This window comes from Eptatretus burgeri, chromosome 1 (genome assembly GCF_056783735.1).
Source record: "Eptatretus burgeri isolate ZD-2024b chromosome 1, Ebu_testis_v1, whole genome shotgun sequence".
NCBI classification, from domain to species: domain Eukaryota; kingdom Metazoa; phylum Chordata; class Myxini; order Myxiniformes; family Myxinidae; genus Eptatretus; species Eptatretus burgeri.
Genome location: NC_140961.1, coordinates 114,845,284 through 114,862,899, shown reverse-complemented (window position 1 = coordinate 114,862,899; position 17,616 = coordinate 114,845,284). Strand labels below are relative to the sequence as shown.

Here is a 17,616-nt window from a genome sequence, read left to right as displayed (position 1 = left end):
AAATTTGTGCCTACAGCCTGGTGTATCCTGATAAAGAACATATAGGACAGATTTCAAATGAATGGAACATTAATAAAGGTTTCAGGGGAAAAGCGGTTTTCGACACACACGTGGGGAAGGCTGACAGCACTTGACTATATGAATAACGACGCATTTCCTCAAATATATGCCTGGTGTTGGCTTAATGGTTAGGGTGGTGGGCTTTGGATCCTAGGGTCCTGAGTTCAAATCCCGCTCAGCTGTTGAATTAATACCAGGTGGGGTTAACTCTGCTCATCATCCTTCCGAGGTCTGCAAAATGAGTGCCAGCATGCTGGTATCCTGTGTTGTCATGGTGATCCATCCAGGATTGTGCCCAATAGCCAAGGAGACTGCTTAGGCAGCACCAACCCTCTGCAAAGAGTATGGTCCAATCTCCTCTTCAAATTGAGGTTTTTACCTCACGCTTCTGCTAATACATGCACAAAGGGAAATCACTGTTGTTACACTGTGCAAAGTAAACCCAAAGAAGGCATTCTCACAACAATATATTAGCAATGTTTAAGAACTCAGGTTCAAGTGCATGTTTGCTTTTATGTAATTTAACAGGATGTTTGTCCTGAGGGGAAAAAGAAATCAGAGAAGCACTCTTCCAAATTGTCTAGTCTGAATGGGCTTCCTGAGCAAATTGATGCTCGATTCCTGCCGGAGTTGTCTTGAGGCTTTGATTGAAGAGCATTGCATGCGCAATTCTTTGGAGAAAACTTTCCTGGCTGTTTACGCTCGTTGTTCCTCAAGGAATGTCGCATTTCACGAACCAAGAACATTTTTGACCTCTGCTCTTCCAAACATCCAAAAAGCTCTTCCTCATGTCCAAAAGAATAGACCTGCAAACTGCTCTATTTATTAAAAAAAAGAAAAGAAAAAAAAAAGAAGTAGTTTGTGAGATTGTGTGTCTCGACCAAGCAGTTATTGCAAATAAATAAATAAAATAAAATCAAGATTCGTTATAAACACCCAAATGGGTCACAGTGATATTTGAGACTCAACCATGGTATGTTGATGGATTACCTCCTGAAGTGCTGAGAGCCAGGCTTGGCATTGGACATGGTTAGAAGTGAGTGTGCATGGTGAATGAAAATTAGGAGTTTGTTTGCAACTGGGAAGCATTCGTTTTGATAAAAGAACTGCCATAATGCTTTGATTCCAAAATTGTGATTTTGAGGATGAGCTGGTGATTTCTTCGATCCCTTAATTAAGTTCCAGAGGCCAAAACCTCTAAATTATTTGTATTTTAACTGTACGATGAACAGTTGAGTAGACTGCTTGACATTTAGGTGGGGGGAGACTAGGATTATGGGAGAAGGGGTGAATGTGGGGGGTGGATTAGAGGAGGAGGTAAAAGAAAGGTTATTGGACAGAACACAAGGGCTAGTTGGACGATTGGTTGCCATGGCAGTGAATGATTATGCATGGGCAGGCACATGTTGGCTCGGTTTTGAAAAGCGCCCTAAGATATCCTTATTCGTGCAGCTGGTTGATGTAGAGGTGATTGACTGCACAACTTTTGTCACATCATTTGAATCTCTGCCTCTGTGGGAAAAACTTCTGTAAGTTTGATATTCTGTTGCCTTTTGTTCTTTCTTGCTTGCACAGATTGTTTGTTTTGTTTTGTTTTTGTGCTGGTTTTGTGAATACTCGTCTGTTCGTCTTTCATTTTTTTTTCTTCTTTTTTGAACAGCTCAATTGCTTGCTCACAACTTGAATACGGTTTGAAATTGGGTTGAATGTAACTTTTGAACCATTATCTTTTCAACAACTTTGTAAAAGTTATAATGCAGCTTTACAGCATAGTACTTGGTTATACAATAAGAGATTGCTTGTACACTATATTAGCAAAAGTATTTTGACAGGAAGATACGTCAGTTTTTTTTTTTTGTTATTGACAATCATTGATTCTATTTGTAATCTGGTATTGTGGTGTCTTAGCAAGAAGCACAAACTTGTAACTTGGTCACTAACCCTTTGGACTAACTTTTTATTTATTTTTTATGTAGAGATATCAGACAATTTCTGACAAACACGGTGGTATGGTAAGGTGTGTTGTCATGCTTTCAGTCACAAAGGGCCTTCACCATTGTGTTCCACCAGAGCTGGTAGTGCAGCATTGCCCAGAATGTCTCATGCAGACAAGGAATGTCCACGTCCCTTTACTACAACCAATAGAAGCTGTCACCATGTATAATTATTATTAAGCTTGTGTCAGCACTGTATTTTTTAACTGTATTGTATATAGGTATTTAAATAGTTTGCCACATTATGTCATGTAGGGAGAGTTATAATAAGTTTGATTTGATTAATTGCATTTCTTTTTTTTTTCTTTTTTTTTTAGTCTTACCGTGTCTTGGCTCAGAATTCGTCCCGACCGCACGTGCGCAGAGAGCAGTGAGATAATTCATTTATTCTGTCTCCTTGCCTAACAGTCAAACAAAATTTCCAATCACTCCAATGAGGAAACTTACTGTTTTCTTAAGGACGTCATAATGAACAGAAACAACAGGCACAAATAACTCATGTAATGTGTGAGATAAGGTGATGTAACGGACACTGCGGAAAATGGTGGTAAAACCGGAAATAATATATTTGTCTGACTTTTACAATCTTTATTTTATTTGAATGGAATTATATAGTTGAAGACTATAAAACAGAAATTGCCTGTCATAATACTTTTTTTTTTATAAACCTCCAGTTTTGCAGTACTTCAATTTAAATAAAGGTTCAATGGGGTTGGTGTGTCAGGGTGGTGATCGGGACTGTTTCTGGAATATTTCAACAGCAATAAACTTTCGGATTAAAAAAAAAAAAAAAACGATTGTTAAAATCACTATTTTATTAAAAGTATAGGAGGGCCTGCACTTCAATTTTGTTCATGCATTTTCCCTTCTGGGAGATCCTTCTTCCACTTGTCTTCTGGCCTTCACTGTTATCTGTTTTATTTTATTTTTATTTCGGAATTTATGTGCGGTTGACGCAACTTTTTTGAATTTGTGGGATGGCACCGTCTGCTCTGGTCTTCAGCTGGCCCATAAATGTTGCTCCCCGACCATCCCCACTGTTCATGTCTTGAATAGACTTTGCAGTGCAGAATGGCCTCCTTCTCCTCTTTGCTCTAATTCTCATTGTTTAGGTTCTTCTTGTTGAGCTTCGTTTTTGAGACAGGTAGCACCTCCACAGCCTCTTGGCTTTGGTGTAGATCCCTGTCTCCTTGTGAGATGATCTTTCTTCTCACTCAAGGAGGTGCAGACTTAATTATTTGCAGCACGCATTCTGCCTCCACAGTGCCGCCGAACAAACTGAGTATTAGGGGTCTGTGTCCCATAATTAGTTTCATTTTCCTTTATTTCTAGCATAGGTTTCGTTCGTCTAAGTCTCTTTCCTTCTCCTGGTCCTTCCCCAGCAGTTTTCGGGGATATTTTGACTCATCAAAACTTAATCAAATCAAATCAAATCAACAAAGTTATCAAATGAAATCAAATTTAGAGTCAAATCAACATTTCGTTCGTCGATCGCTTCTCAGTACAGGGTGTTCCAAAAAGACCCAGACAACTTTGGTTGTTAATATATTTGGAACCACAAATGATACAACGATACACTTTGTTTATTTGATTATGTTTTGTGCACACCACCGATACACTTCAATGTGAGTTCCATTTGTCGAGAGCAGGACATAAAGGTGATACGCGAGTTCTTGCCATGTTCGGCTCGGCATGTTTGCAAACACCAGTGCGCATGCAGTTGTGATCCGAGAACGAAGTTCCTGCAGGTTTGCCACTTTGGTGTTGTCGACAACATCTTTGACAAACCCCCACAGAAAAAAAATCAAGGGGGATTAGGTCTGGTGACCATGGGAGCCAGACGGTTGGTCCATCTCGGCCAATCCAGCGACCTGGAAATTTTTCATTCAGAACAGCTCGAACAACGAATGGTCCAATGAGAGGGAGTGCCATCCTGTTGCAAATGATATCAGGTTGCAGGTCTTCAATCTGTAGGAAGGCGAATCCTTCCAACATGGTCATTTAAATTGTTGAGGTCACTGTATCCTCCGCAAAGAAAAACGGACCCATCAAGTGGTCATATTGACCTTTTGACTGTCGCATATGTGTTCAATGACGATTTGGGGGTTTTCAGAGCCGTCTGTTTATAAACTTTATGATGGAGGAACAACTATTATAAATTGATGGCATATAGGGTTCGCGCAGTCCCTGAAACTCCTTGAAACTCCTGGAAAAAAAGATCGAGAAAATTGCGCAAATATAAATAATTTGTCAGCCCTCCCCCTCACCCTCTCCTCAGTCGGAATTGTTAATTCCACCGCCTCTTTAAAGGGGAACCCAAATGCTCAGACCACCTCGACACTTACCTATCCATTGATACCCCACAATAGAGATATGCTTCTTTTTCCGATTTATAATGTTTCGGTAATTTTGCGATTAAAAGTTGAAATCTTAAGCGGAAGAAATGGCCATCACTCAAAACTGTAACTTCATCTCTACCGAGCTCCCAGCACATGTACATGGGCGATTTGAGCGGTGAATCAAACACCTGTGTTGGCCTACTGGCAACTGTTCTCACCTCGCGAGATGTGCTCCACTCCCCCTCCAAAACTCCCCATCAACCATACCCTAACAATACCCACCACCACCCACTCCATCCTCACACAATACCTACACCCCCCCCTCTACCATCACCCACACAATCTCCCATCAACCATCACCCCCACAATATCCACCACCACCCCACACCCCTCCTCCACCATTCCCCATCAATCATCACCCTAACAATAACTACCACCACCCCACACCATCCCTCCACAACCATCATCCCCACAATGCCCACCACCACCCCCCCCCACAATCCCCACTCAAACATCATCCCCATAATACCAACCATCACCCCGACAATACTCATCACCACCCGCTCCACCATCCCTCCCCCCCCACTATCCCCTATCAATCATCACCCTAACAATACGCACTACCACACACCCCCTACCCTGAGCACCACTCCCCTGTCCATACATTGGGGTGGGACGTAGACACTGAACTATACGGCATGGGCGTGGCACGGACCCGACGGTGGGAAATAGCATGGCATGACCACACACACAAATGGTGTCCCGGGAAAGTATGAAACGGGACGATCCCATAACCTACAAAGCCACCTGGTTGGCCTGTGACAGTGGGACAAAGCATTTGTCGTCCATTTTGTTAGGGGTGTCAGTGTCCGAGTGTGCCTGGGCTGTGTCGGCTGTCAGCAATGACGGGTATTTTTGTTGGAGTAATAGTGTTGCGGGGCCGAACGTCGGCCGCGAGCACGACCGCGAGATGGAGCTGCAGAGTCGGCTCGACCGATCGCCCGGAATTCAGATCGTACTTCTTCGGAAAACTCCAGAAAGTACGGGTCCCTTTTTGGACCGTTAAGGGTCAATATTTGCACCACGTAGTACAGGGTTATTCGCCAATTTTCAAAATACCAAGAGACCACGTGGCGATCTACCGAGTCCTCTTACCCTCGACGGCACCTGTACGGAATGAGCCGCTTCGCGTACTAGAACCGTGTGTGACCCGAGCGGACAGTCACCAAAGTCCCGTCGGTCAAAATGTCCCCTTTACAGCCGTAACCGCTTTTACTATTTCTCCAACACGCAGCACGCTAAGCCAATGAAAGAATGGACACGAACGAGCTGAAACATCGAACAATCGGGGTTTATTTATACAATAATGGGGGAAACTAAGGAAGCACTTAAAGGCAGAGCGAAACTGAATATAAGAAATGCAAGTATATACAGCAAAGGCACTTAACAGTTTACTACTTAAAGATGGGGCCCCAGACACACACGCGCACACACAAATACCCCAAAATGACCGGACCAAATGGTCTTTATTGAGACCTATCTTGGACCTGTCCGCCTCGTGCGGTCTTCAAACTGGTCGGTCCGGCGAGAGGCGAGCCGAACCCGGACACCGGCGAGCGACCCTTGCGGTTCCTGCGGGGACTGGCGTCGCTCTCGCTCTCCGTCGTGGTGAGGACAATAAGGACGGTGTCGACCACGACCGGCCAGACAGGCTCCCTGAGACGAGCGCTCCAGCAAGACGAGATGTCCAGGTCAGGGAAATGCTCTTTCGTCCGGAGCTCTTGAGCTCTTCTGCTCCTCTCTCTCTCTCTCTCTCTCTCTCTCTCTCTCTCTCTCTCTCTCTCTCTCTCTCTCTTTCTCTCTCTCTCTCTCTCTCTCTCTCTCTCTCTCTCTCTCTCTCTCTCTCTCTCTCTCTCTCTCTCTCTCTCTCTCTCTCTCTCTCTCTCTCTCTTTTTTTTTTGACCAGCTTCTGGCTCTCCTTTTATTCGCTTCCGCCGGCTCGGGCCGCGGAGAATCCCGGAGCAGAGGGTTGTTCTCATTCTCTGCAGCACTGTTGTAACGGTCGTTTCTGTTGTTGTGCCCCCCGCCGGCTCGACCTCTCCCCCACTCGGGCCGCAGAGAATCCCGGAGCAGAGGGTTGCTCTCATTCTCTGCAGCATGTTGTAACGGTCGTTTCTGTTGGCGTGCTGATTTATTTTCCAATAAGAATCCAAACTATATAAATAAATCACAGCGCATGGACATTTATTTACCCATTAGACAAGGGAAAGGAAGCTATCTATAAAACACATACTTACCGATATAACTAATCTATAGGACCTGAATGTTGTGTGCGATAGGTTTCCAAATTCGTAACAATAGAACTGATTTAGCAATGAATACAAATCCCTTATAAAATGTCACTTGAACGGAAAATCAAAACTGACCAATCTGTAATGAACATGCGACTGGTGTTTTCATCCTCACTAATCACCACAAAAGTGGTGACAGTGGAGGTATTAGTGAAGCGGAGCAGAGTTGTGTGAACGCGAGCGCTGGCCACGTGCGTAATGGAGGAACCGTGCACACTGTATGGAATGTACTTGAAAGCAGACGTGTACGCAGCTCGTGAAACGTGCATGGATTTATCCATGGTGATGTACCTTCGGCCCGAGCTGGCAGCAGCGGATTCTCCACAGATGGTGAACGTCTTTTCATCTCTACGGCCAGCGAAGCTGCGATAGAGCCAAGGAATGGACAGTGCGGACCACGTTGGCGTGCGCAGAGCGAGCGCGTTGATCGACACTGGTCGAACGCCCGAGCGGGCATACGGGACCCTCGACCGGTCACCCGGGCGCGGCACGGGGGTTTTTGCGGGACGGTTCACACACCAATTTCGGTGTGGGCAATTTGTGTCATGTCGTGGGGTCAGAGCATAGTACGTCCGCTGTTTGAGATGACCTTGCCAGAAACGAAGTGAGGCGGTTTCAGGCCAAAGTTGGTGGGCCATGTGAGGGGTTGGGGCCAATCGTAGCACCCAATTCAGGTGATGAGGTTTCGATTCAGCATGGCCCCTCCCCCAGAGCTGCAAGTGCTATAAAGGTCGGAGCCGTCCCTCTGCCTTCCTCTCTTGCCTCTGCTCTTGCCTTTTACTCTTTCTCCGCCTCTCTCTCCCGCTCTCACCTCGCCCTCGTCGACACCGCCACAACCCGCCTCCTGCTGTCGGGACTCCGCCTCCTCATCTCCGCCCACGCGACGTCGTCGACCCCACCCGCCTACCTGTTCCCGCCTACCACTCCACCCTCACACTCTGGACTCCGCCCCTTCTCGACTCAAGCTCTTACTTTCACAAATATGGTCTCCACACGTGCGGCTGAAGCCAGAGACAACGCGCCCACTCTCGGGTACTGCACCACGGAGCATCCCCCCCTCCCCGAAACGTATTGGTGGCACGTCGTGCTATCGGGCGCAAAGGTACCGAGATCATAACCTCAACTCCCCTCCCTGCCTGGTTGCAATACTCCCTCTTCATCGAGGTGTGTGTGTGTGTGTGTGTGTGTGTGTGTGTGTGTGTGTGTGTGTGTGTGTGTGTGTGTGTGTGTGTGTGTGTGTGTGCGCGCGCGCGCGTGTGCTGGCGCCTGTCTGCTTAAGTAAGACTGCAGAAAGTCGTTATTGTTATTATTGTTATTAATTTCACGTTAAGTCTGCTCTGCGTCCCCTTTTTTAAGTGACTGTTAATAAATTATTTTGAGTAATGTTCCCAGCTCGTCTTTGTGGTTTCTTTCATTGATCCAGCATGGTCTGAATCCCAGCTTAGCCGGGACTTTATTCCCAACGGTCCGTTCCTTTTCGCCAGTACGTCCTTGGCAGTGTCGCCCGGCTGCATCCGATCCGGTAAAGTGATCCGGTCCGGTAGAGTGATCCGGTTCGGACAAAGCATACTGAGGGCATGTTCCCCGGTAATTAAACCACGTGATTAATTAGGTAACCCGATTAACCCATGGACGGGAGGACCCGAGGTCACACGGTTGAGTTATTGGGGTCCACGGTCGGTTAAGCGACCCGCCACATCACGGAATTATCCGTGTGTGACAGCCTACAATTCCGGGGAGTCTGGTGGGAACCGACATAGCTTCCCCCCTTAGTGGTCTTCTCACCTGACCCCCAGCCCGCAACAATATATATTGTTATGGCCACGGGTACTGAGACACCAATTTGTTACTCAGGGGGTTTAATCCCCTGTGGTCCTCGGAAGAGCCGGACCTGGGGCCACCGATCACAATTAACGTGGTACGGTGGGTTGCTTTAGAACCACGAACACCACCCTGTTAACCACGCGTTCCAGTGTCCACCGTCTAATTATTCAGTTTAACTAGGTCACGTGGTTAGCTGAACGGGGAGCGTGGCCGAGCGTTTTAACCGCTGGTGCGTGCCAACGATTATTTGTCAAATCCTGTGGTAATTACCTCCCAGTCTCTCTGGGTTCGGACAATGCTGGATAAATGGAAGGAAAGGACGAGCACGGACAGGTTGGAACGTCAACAAATAATTTATGAATCAGAAAATAGATAAATAAAAATAACTTTTTATTTACGTGAGTTAAAAATAAATAAATTCCAAATCAATCAAATGAATAATTAATCAGGCAAAATCATTCAAAATGATAGGAAAGAGACAGAGAGCAGATGCTTATCAGGGATTCACTTACTTAACAACTAAACACAGACAAGGGTACCCAGCAGATCATTCGGGGGGGAAGAATCGTCTCGCTCACCAAAGAGAAGTCATCCGTCAAATGAAAACGTCCTGAAATGTGTACGCTTGTCTTGTCAGTCGCCAGCACCCAACCTTGCCGTGCACCCACTTGCCAACAGCCTTGAACGCCAGTCGACGTCACCCCCAAGAAACAGGTACGCCAAGGGCAACCGTCTGACTGGAACCGACGAAGCAACAAGCCATCTGACTGGAACCGACGAAGCAACCGGCCATCTGATTGGAACCGATGAAGCAACCAGCCATCTGACTTTAACTGACGAAGCAATCAGCCGTCTGACTGGAACCGACGAAGCAACCAGCCATATTACTGGCATGGCGCGTGCAACCGTCTGACTGGCACTGATGAACTGACTGACTGACTGACTGACAAACTGACTTGCCGTCGACTGACCCACGTGCGGCCGCTCTCACCGCTCTCCCCACCAGAATGGTCCTCTCATTTTATATAGGTGGCCCGTCTGGGCGAGCACAGACTCACCCCAAATTCACCCCGCCCCACTTGTGCACTGTTACCATGACAACCCGCGCTCTCATTATTATTCCTCACTGTGTCAAACGCCGATCGAAAAAGGGCGGGTCTCGGTGTCCGTGAAAGAAATGTGTGTCAATGTCACTGGTAAAAGGCAGGTGTCAGCATCGGTGAAAAAATGGCATGCATAAATGTACCTGTCGTGAAGAGAAATTTTCCCATAAGAGAGGGGATCTATTCTTTACCCTTCTCAACGCATCACATTTAGAATCCCACCAGATCTGGGGATGGGTCTAGCCTGGACATGCATTTGGGGAAATAACTATCTGAGGACCTGGATGTTTGGATACATTCATCAGATCGGATTCTGAAATCCGTAACAATATATATATATATATATATATATATATATATATATATATATTGTTGCGGTCTTCGCGCCCGCCGGCGTGCGGACGGCCACGTAACTCGAATCGCGGCACGTCGCCCACCGGACGGACAATCCAGTCGTGACCCTCTCGGACTAACGCCGGGAACCAGTCACGGGTGGACCTTTCGGTCTCACCGCGATCGAGCCAATCAGCCCCCGCGTGGGATAGGGTTGCTCGCCAAATTCGACCTACCTAAGTACCCACGCGGAGGGTAGACCGGGCGATCGCACCTCGCCGCAGGTCGACTTCGGACACGGGCCACTTAAGCGACCCGTTCCGTACTATCAGAATAACCGAGCGGTGTTATCGTCGACCTCGACGGTTCGATTAATTATCGGGCGTATTCAGCCCACTACCAACCCTTTACGTGAAGCAAGATGAGGGTTCAATGGAGGAAAAGACGGCGAAGCGGGAGAACAGTTCAACAATAAAGCACATTTATTCGCGACGAACGGAAAGCACACAAATACAATTCCACCAAATGCACACAAAAAAAGAAAACACAATTCCATTTACACAAAAGCAAACATAAAAGTGAAAACACAGTGCAGAGCTAATACCGACTACCGAGCACACGGCAACACTTATACAATTCTACTTCACAGACGGCGCCGACAACACATACCCAAAACCAAGGAAAAGAAATCCCCCAAGAATGAGGTAGGCCTGAGGCCGAGTCAGGGTCGGGCCTACCCGTCTGGTGATGAGACGCGGAGCGGCGATGGCCCCGCAACCCGCGGGCCTCGTGGACAGTGCCTGGCTGGGGGTGGGAACGGGGCCCCCTTGGTCGCACTATCTCAGCGCGGGGGGAAACAGGAGGGGGTTGCTGATGCTCGGGGTATAGAGGATCTTTATTATCCCTGGTGTGCGTCTCCACCTCGGCCAGGTCGCGCTGCCGGCCTCCCTCGGCGTGCAGCTCCTGGCACCGACGCGAGCACCCCCTCGTCCGATGTCGCCGCCTTTCCACAGCTCCGTCCCCTCCGTTCCGACTCCAACGCACACGACGAGCAGCTCCACCGCCCGCGAAGTCTTGACCCTCTGCTTCCGACTCTCCTCTTCTTGACTCTCCCACCTCGTTCTGCTGACTCTTCTTTGGACTCTTTCTGACTGACGAACACCGTCCTTTTATCCCCCCGTAACTTCGCCTTTGACCCCCTCCCTTTGACCTTTCACCTCGCTCCCCATTGGCCCGAGAAAAAGTGGGCGTGAAGGCTTTTTGATCCACAAATTTGCATATATCGATCGCCCTGGGGCGGAGCCACCCGCCCCTCGCTCACCGATTGGACGGCAAAAAGTGGGCGTGTGTCGTTTTTGATCCGTTTTTGAAGCAGAAAATCCGTGATTTTGTACACGCTGTTCAACGTGCGCCCTACACGAGTCCAGCATCGGTGCCCATGAGTGGCACGAGATGACGGTGATGCGATGGTGGCGAGTTGTGACGGTAAAGGTCATGGCGGTTGTGGTGAAGCGGCGTTGTGGTTGGTGGTTGTTGTTGTGGTTGTGATGGTGGCGATTGGTCTAAAATAAAGATAGTAAAAGAAAAACGGCTATCCTGAAGAGTCGCAGCACGTATAAATGACATGTATTCCCACTAGACAACGGGTTTGGGCCTAACTACACATGCACTTACCGAGATACCTCACCTAAGGGACCTGAATGGTGGTTTGCGAATCTGGTAACCACAACACTACCCCCTTCCCTTTTTACAGACTCGTCTCGAGTCGTCAAATTTTCGTGTGCCATCATGTGTAGTTTTCCCCAAGTACATTTTACCTACGGATCCCTGAGTGCGACATTCATGGTATTCGTGTCCCCAAAATAAATAACCTGAGGGCTGCGTAACTACCTAAACAAACTCACTCACACGGACGACTTAAATAAAATTGCCGGCGCTAGACAGACATGCCGGGGGCGCACTCATATGTACAGTACATCTTAACCTTAACTTACAAATTTTACACTAAACCATGGCCCAGGATCACTGAACTCTGCAAAAGAAAAGCAGTTAGCAGGGAGCCAGGCTGCCCACATGCAGTCTCTGGCTCAAACAATGCAGGTGACAGGGAACGTGGCTGGCTGCTCACACGCAGTCCAAGGCCTTCCCTTTTGAACTGAACTCAGTGAACCACAACGGTGCTTGGGCTGCACAACACAGTCTCCGTGCCAGCTCAAGTGGCACACGCAATGAACACAACGAATGGATGGATGAATGAATGGACGCAAACACGGTGCACGGGCCGCCACTGCAGGCCCGTGTTGTAGCTGCCAACAGGGCAGTTCTTGCAGCTTGCAAACTGTTGCCTTGCGGATCCTGGCGCACATGGAAATGAACAGGGGGGGCAAAGCAAAATTGAACGGGGCTGGTGAACATGGGCAGTGGGCACGGCATGGCAAAGGTGAGCAGGCAAACACAGCCCGCAGAAGAAGGCCGCTGCAGGCAAACATAGCGGGCAGATGAACTGGCCGGCACAGGCCTTGAAGTACCACAGCTGCAGACGAAGTGGCCGGCACAGGCCTTGCAGCAACACAACAGCTGCCGATCAAGTGGGCCGGCACAGGCCTTGAAGTAACACAGCCAGCAGATGAAGCTGGCCAGCCTTTGCCGTTCAGTGGAGGTTGGTGGAGGGAGTGCGGTGGTGCTGGCCACTTGGAAGGCGGGCTCGGACCTACCTACCTGTCTCCCTCCCAACCTATCGCCTTTGCCTGTCACTGTACATACCCACTCCCTTAATTTGTCAAACCCCAATTTAGCCCCAACTTATTTTTTTGTTGTTTTTATTTTTACTCCCCCACTATAAATCGTCCCCTAACCCCCTTTATCGTCTTTGTTCGGCTAACCTATCCTGTCACCTAGCCTACTCCCAACCCCTACGTTCCCTTCCCAGAGGGGAACAAGGGAGAGCTAGCGTCCTGTGCCGAGGCCCACCGAAGCCTCAGAATGGCCTCCCCAGAGTTCAGCGATCTAACCCAAAGTGGGTCCAGCGGCCCACAACGAGAGCGAGGGGATGGATGGTGCGGAGGGGTACATCTCCTAATCTACCCTAACCATTTAACTGTTAAACTACCCCGGGGCTTTCAACAAGCGCCTCTTGCTTAAACTATTGGTTCTAACAACCCAGATTCCCGTCGCCTGTGTTGGTGTCCTCACAATTTCGGGCCTCGCCCCCCAATTTTCTCTCCGTGCCCTCACACGGTCTCCTGGCTGGGACACGTGGCTCCCTTTGGCAGGCACGACCCTCTGCCGAATCTCCCGCTATGGCACCCCCGGGCACTACACTGCCTCCGAGCCTACCAGCTCCCTAACACCGGGAGTGCCCCCCATGGCACCTCCCCTGAAACGCACACGTGGCAGGCCGGCCTCCCGGGCCCCTTTCCGAGGGTCACCCGTGCCCACAACACTGCCCACGCGGCCACGGCGCCCGGGCCCCGCACCAAGCAGGCGCACCCGTGCCCACTACTCTATCCCGGCCCCCATGGGCCCATGGCCTACCGCGTCGACTAGCCTGGTGCCCGGGGTACCCACTCAGCGATACTCACCTTTCGCAGCCACGCTCCCAAGCCTGTCAACAGGGCTCCTGCACCCCTCCAAATGGGTCTCGAGCCTACTTTCCCACCAACAACAAAACGACCTCCATTTTGTAAATTTGACTAACCCCTAACTCACTTTACTCTGACCCCGGGGTCCCTTGGGTGGGAGTCACTCCTCCCCCCAATTTTCATCGCACCATGCATTCCCCATTCACTCCACACACACAGACCCGCTGGCCTCACTCACTCACCAAGCACATGCCTCACAACTCATAACTCACCAACTCTTCAACACACACACCACCGAACTCTGCCATCCTCCTAACTACCTCCCCTAACTAACTCGTGCTCCCACGTCGTCCCTTAAACTACAGCACGTTCCTTTTAACACTACGTAGCTGAACTACGTCCCCTCTACACACTCACAAGTCTGTCACGGTCTCCAAATCAATCATTTTATTTCCCAACCTAAATCTGGCTACAATCCCTCTAACTAATCCATTCCACGGACTCCATGAGGACTTACCCCTGCCCCATGAAGTCGGTCTAGCTAAGCTAACCCTTCCCCCTAACTAGTTTCCATCCTGTGCCCCGGGTAAGGGGGTCTTTCACCCCTTGCCCAGGAATCCTGTACACCCGAAAGTGAGGCTTGTTTTTCCCTTTTTTTTTTTTCATGCCCAGCACCTGCGCGGCAACTCAGAGCTCGCGCACTTTGCACCTGCCCGTGACGTCATGCAGCTGCACGTGTTCCTCGTCCCTCCTTGGACGGGACCATCCGGCAGAGATACCCCTCCTGCCGGATTCCAACCCCACGTGCAGCCATGACGTCACCGTGCGCATAAAAAAAAACACAAGCCACACGTCTCGAGGGGTTCCCCACGCGAACACATGTGCTTTGCCCGTTGGAGCTTAACACACACGATCGCGTGGAGAACCCGTCCGGTCCAAATCCATTTACCTGCCTAAACTTTGTCCGTCCGCGGGATCGGCAAATCCACCGCGTGCGTTTCCGGACCGGGACTTCACTCTCGCAAGCGAGCACGTGGTGGTCTCGTGCGTTGCACAGCACGAACCGCGTGCTCACTGCTGGGTGAACCCGGCACGGTCCTCGAAACAGCTACAGCCGCTACCCGGCTTTCGTTCCTTACATGTCTCCGTCGTCGCCTCCATTCAACCCACGCACACCTGCGTGTTACGACGCACACAGTCCACTCCATCACATTCACACCGGGAGACGCGGCTGCGTGCTCCCGCATGCCAACCGACATCTCCCTTACATACCGCTCTCTCACACACACGGTCTCCCTTGCATTCGGCCGTTCACTCACGCGTGCCTCACTACTCACACAAACCATACTACTTACACACGCGGGGGCACTCACCCGCGGTGCCTCATCCACACTCCGTGCCTCACTCACACACGCGGGGGCACTCACCCGCGGTGCCTCACTCATACTGGCCGTTCCATCCACACACGCGGGGGCACTAACCCGCGGTGCCTCATCCACACACGGCGTGCTGGGAAGCACGCACTCCGGCACCATCGCCACCACACCACTCACACACGGGGTCGCTTCCACACACGGGGACGCACTCACACCTTGCACCACACACACAGGGACAACCACACTGGGGATTTGTGTCCCCACAAGGGTCTCCGGGGCCTCTATACCCCCCAAGCTCTCCGTGCACCCGTCCACAGCACTCCTCCTCTCAACCTCGCAAAGCACGACCGAACTCACCTGGTCGTGACTCGCCTCGAGGGGGCATACTCCCTCCCCTCGTTCCTGGAGGAGGCCATCCAGGTGCTCGCACCGGGTCCCTGCACGGTCCGCCAGCTCACCCCCATTATCCTCCACTACCTCTGTGTGTGTGTGTGCGTCACTTACCCCGTCTTCCTCGTGTAGTCTTTCCTCTATTTTTCTATCTCCCGTGTCTCTATACATTTTCTCTCCTGGTTCCTTTTTTCTGTCTCTTCCTGGTTCCTTTTCCTTTCACATCTGAGTCGTTCTTTCTCTCTGAGCCCCATTAGCTGTTCGTTCTCCCTCCGTTTTAGTTGTTCAATTTCACACTCATAGAGTTGTTGTTTTCTTTCCCACTGTTCCTCCTGCTCTTTGTTTTCCAATCTCATCGTTTCTTTCAATTGGCTCATTTCCTTCCTGTGTTTCATTCGTTGTTCTCTCACGACTCTTCCTCGTTTCCTCTCCTGTCCTTCCTTCTCCAGTTTCATGGTTTGCTTCATTTGGTTAATCTCCTTTTTGTGTTTCATTTGCTGCTGTCTAATTACTCTTCTTCGTTTCCTCTCCTGTCCTTCCTTCTCCAGTTTCATGGTTTTCTTCATTTGGTTAATCTCCTGTTTGTGTTTCATTCGCTGTTCTTTGTCCATCTCGTACTCCAGCCTCAGCTTTTCTTTCAATTGGTCAACCTCAGATTCATGTTCTTTTGTTTTCTATTCCATTGTTCCTCTCGTTCTTCCCTCTCCAATCTCGTTGTGTCCTTCAATCTCTGATTTCTCCTTCCTGCTTCATTCCTTGCTCCTTTACTTTCTCCTCATATTCAAACCTATTTTTTCCTTTTGTCGTTCAGTTTCAAATTCATACTCTTTCAGTTTTCTATTCCACTGTCTTTCTTGTTCCTCCTTCTGCAATCTCGTCATTTCTTTCAACTGACTGATTTCTTTCTCCTGTCTCATTCGTTCTTCCTTCATTACTCTTTCTTGTTCCTCATTCTTTAGTCTGGCCTTCGCTTCCAGCTGTTCGATCTGTACAGTGTGGTTTCTTAAAGTTTCATTTTCCGTTCTCTTCCTTTCCTCTTTTAACACTATCAGTTCGTTTTGTAGTTCCCTCTCTTTGTTTTGGTGTTTCTGTAACTCAGAAACTTCTTTTTCCAATTCCTTTCTCATCTCCGCACACTCAGACTTTGCTTTGGCTTCGAACTGTTCTTCCGGCTTGCGCTTGTGGTTTTCTACCCGTCTTCCCAGTTCCTCTGTCTCCGTTTTTACCTCCAGTCCCAGCTTATCAACTCTCTTCGTCATGTCTTGAAGTCTTTTCTCACACTCCACCGTTTCGACCTTCAATCCCTCCTCTGTCTCCTCCTGGCTTTCTTTTAATTGGTTTTTCGCTTCGAGTGCGTTTCCATCCATTTTTTTATTTTCCATTTGTTGCGTATTTCTCTTCATTTCGTTGTTCCCTTCTTTCATTCCGTCAATTATGCTCTGCACGAGTTCCATAACGTGCTGTATTGTCACCTGCCCTGGCCACTCCCACTGACTACATTTAGCGGTGGGGTTATAATAAAAAAACCGACCAGATGAACTGCATCGATGCCTTTCCCAACCTTCTGGTACGGGTTTCTCTTGCACGGTGATCTCGTCCTGAGCCATGGATTCTACATTACTATTACACATACCTAATCCACCCGGCACCCGCTCGCCTTGAGACGCCATCTTGCTTCTCGTGAAGGGTTAATTTCGCTCGCTCGTAATTTGGAGGGAATCGGGGGTCGCTTCTCTCACCCCTGGACCGATTCCCGTGAATTTAGCCGGAGACAGGAGAGCCCGTTTTCCTGTTCTCCGGTACCAGTGCCGCGAGGAGGGCGATGGATTTGTATCCCACTCCTGACACCAGTGTTGCGGTCTTCGCGCCCGCCGGCGTGCGGACGGCCACGTAACTCGAATCGCGGCACGTCGCCCACCGGACGGACAATCCAGTCGTGACCCTCTCGGACTAACGCCGGGAACCAGTCACGGGTGGACCTTTCGGTCACACCGCGATCGAGGGCAATCAGCCCCCGCGTGGGATAGGGTTGCTCGCCAAATTCGACCTACCTAAGTACCCACGCGGAGGGTAGACCGGGCGATCGCACCTCGCCGCAGGTCGACTTCGGACACGGGCCACTTAAGCGACCCGTTCCGCACTATCAGAATAACCGAGCGGTGTTATCGTCGACCTCGACGGTTCGATTAATTATCGGGCGTATTCAGCCCACTACCAACCCTTTACGTGAAGCAAGATGAGGGTTCAATGGAGGAAAAGACGAAG

General features: G+C 49.6%; 1 protein-coding gene across 4 annotated transcripts in view; it reads left to right on the top strand.

Moving 5' to 3' along the window:
- Positions 1 to 17,616, top strand: part of LOC147035226 (discoidin domain-containing receptor 2-like) — a 100,727-nt gene that overhangs the window by 8,799 nt on the left and 74,312 nt on the right. Inside the window, exon 1 of one of the 4 annotated variants that reach the window (XM_085895670.1) lies at positions 1,486 to 1,589. The exons of the other annotated variants lie outside the window; for them this stretch is intronic. The gene's annotated coding sequence lies outside the window, so the exon portion shown is untranslated. Of the gene's footprint in view, positions 1 to 1,485; positions 1,590 to 17,616 lie in introns of those variants that run through there. 4 annotated transcript variants of the gene reach the window in all.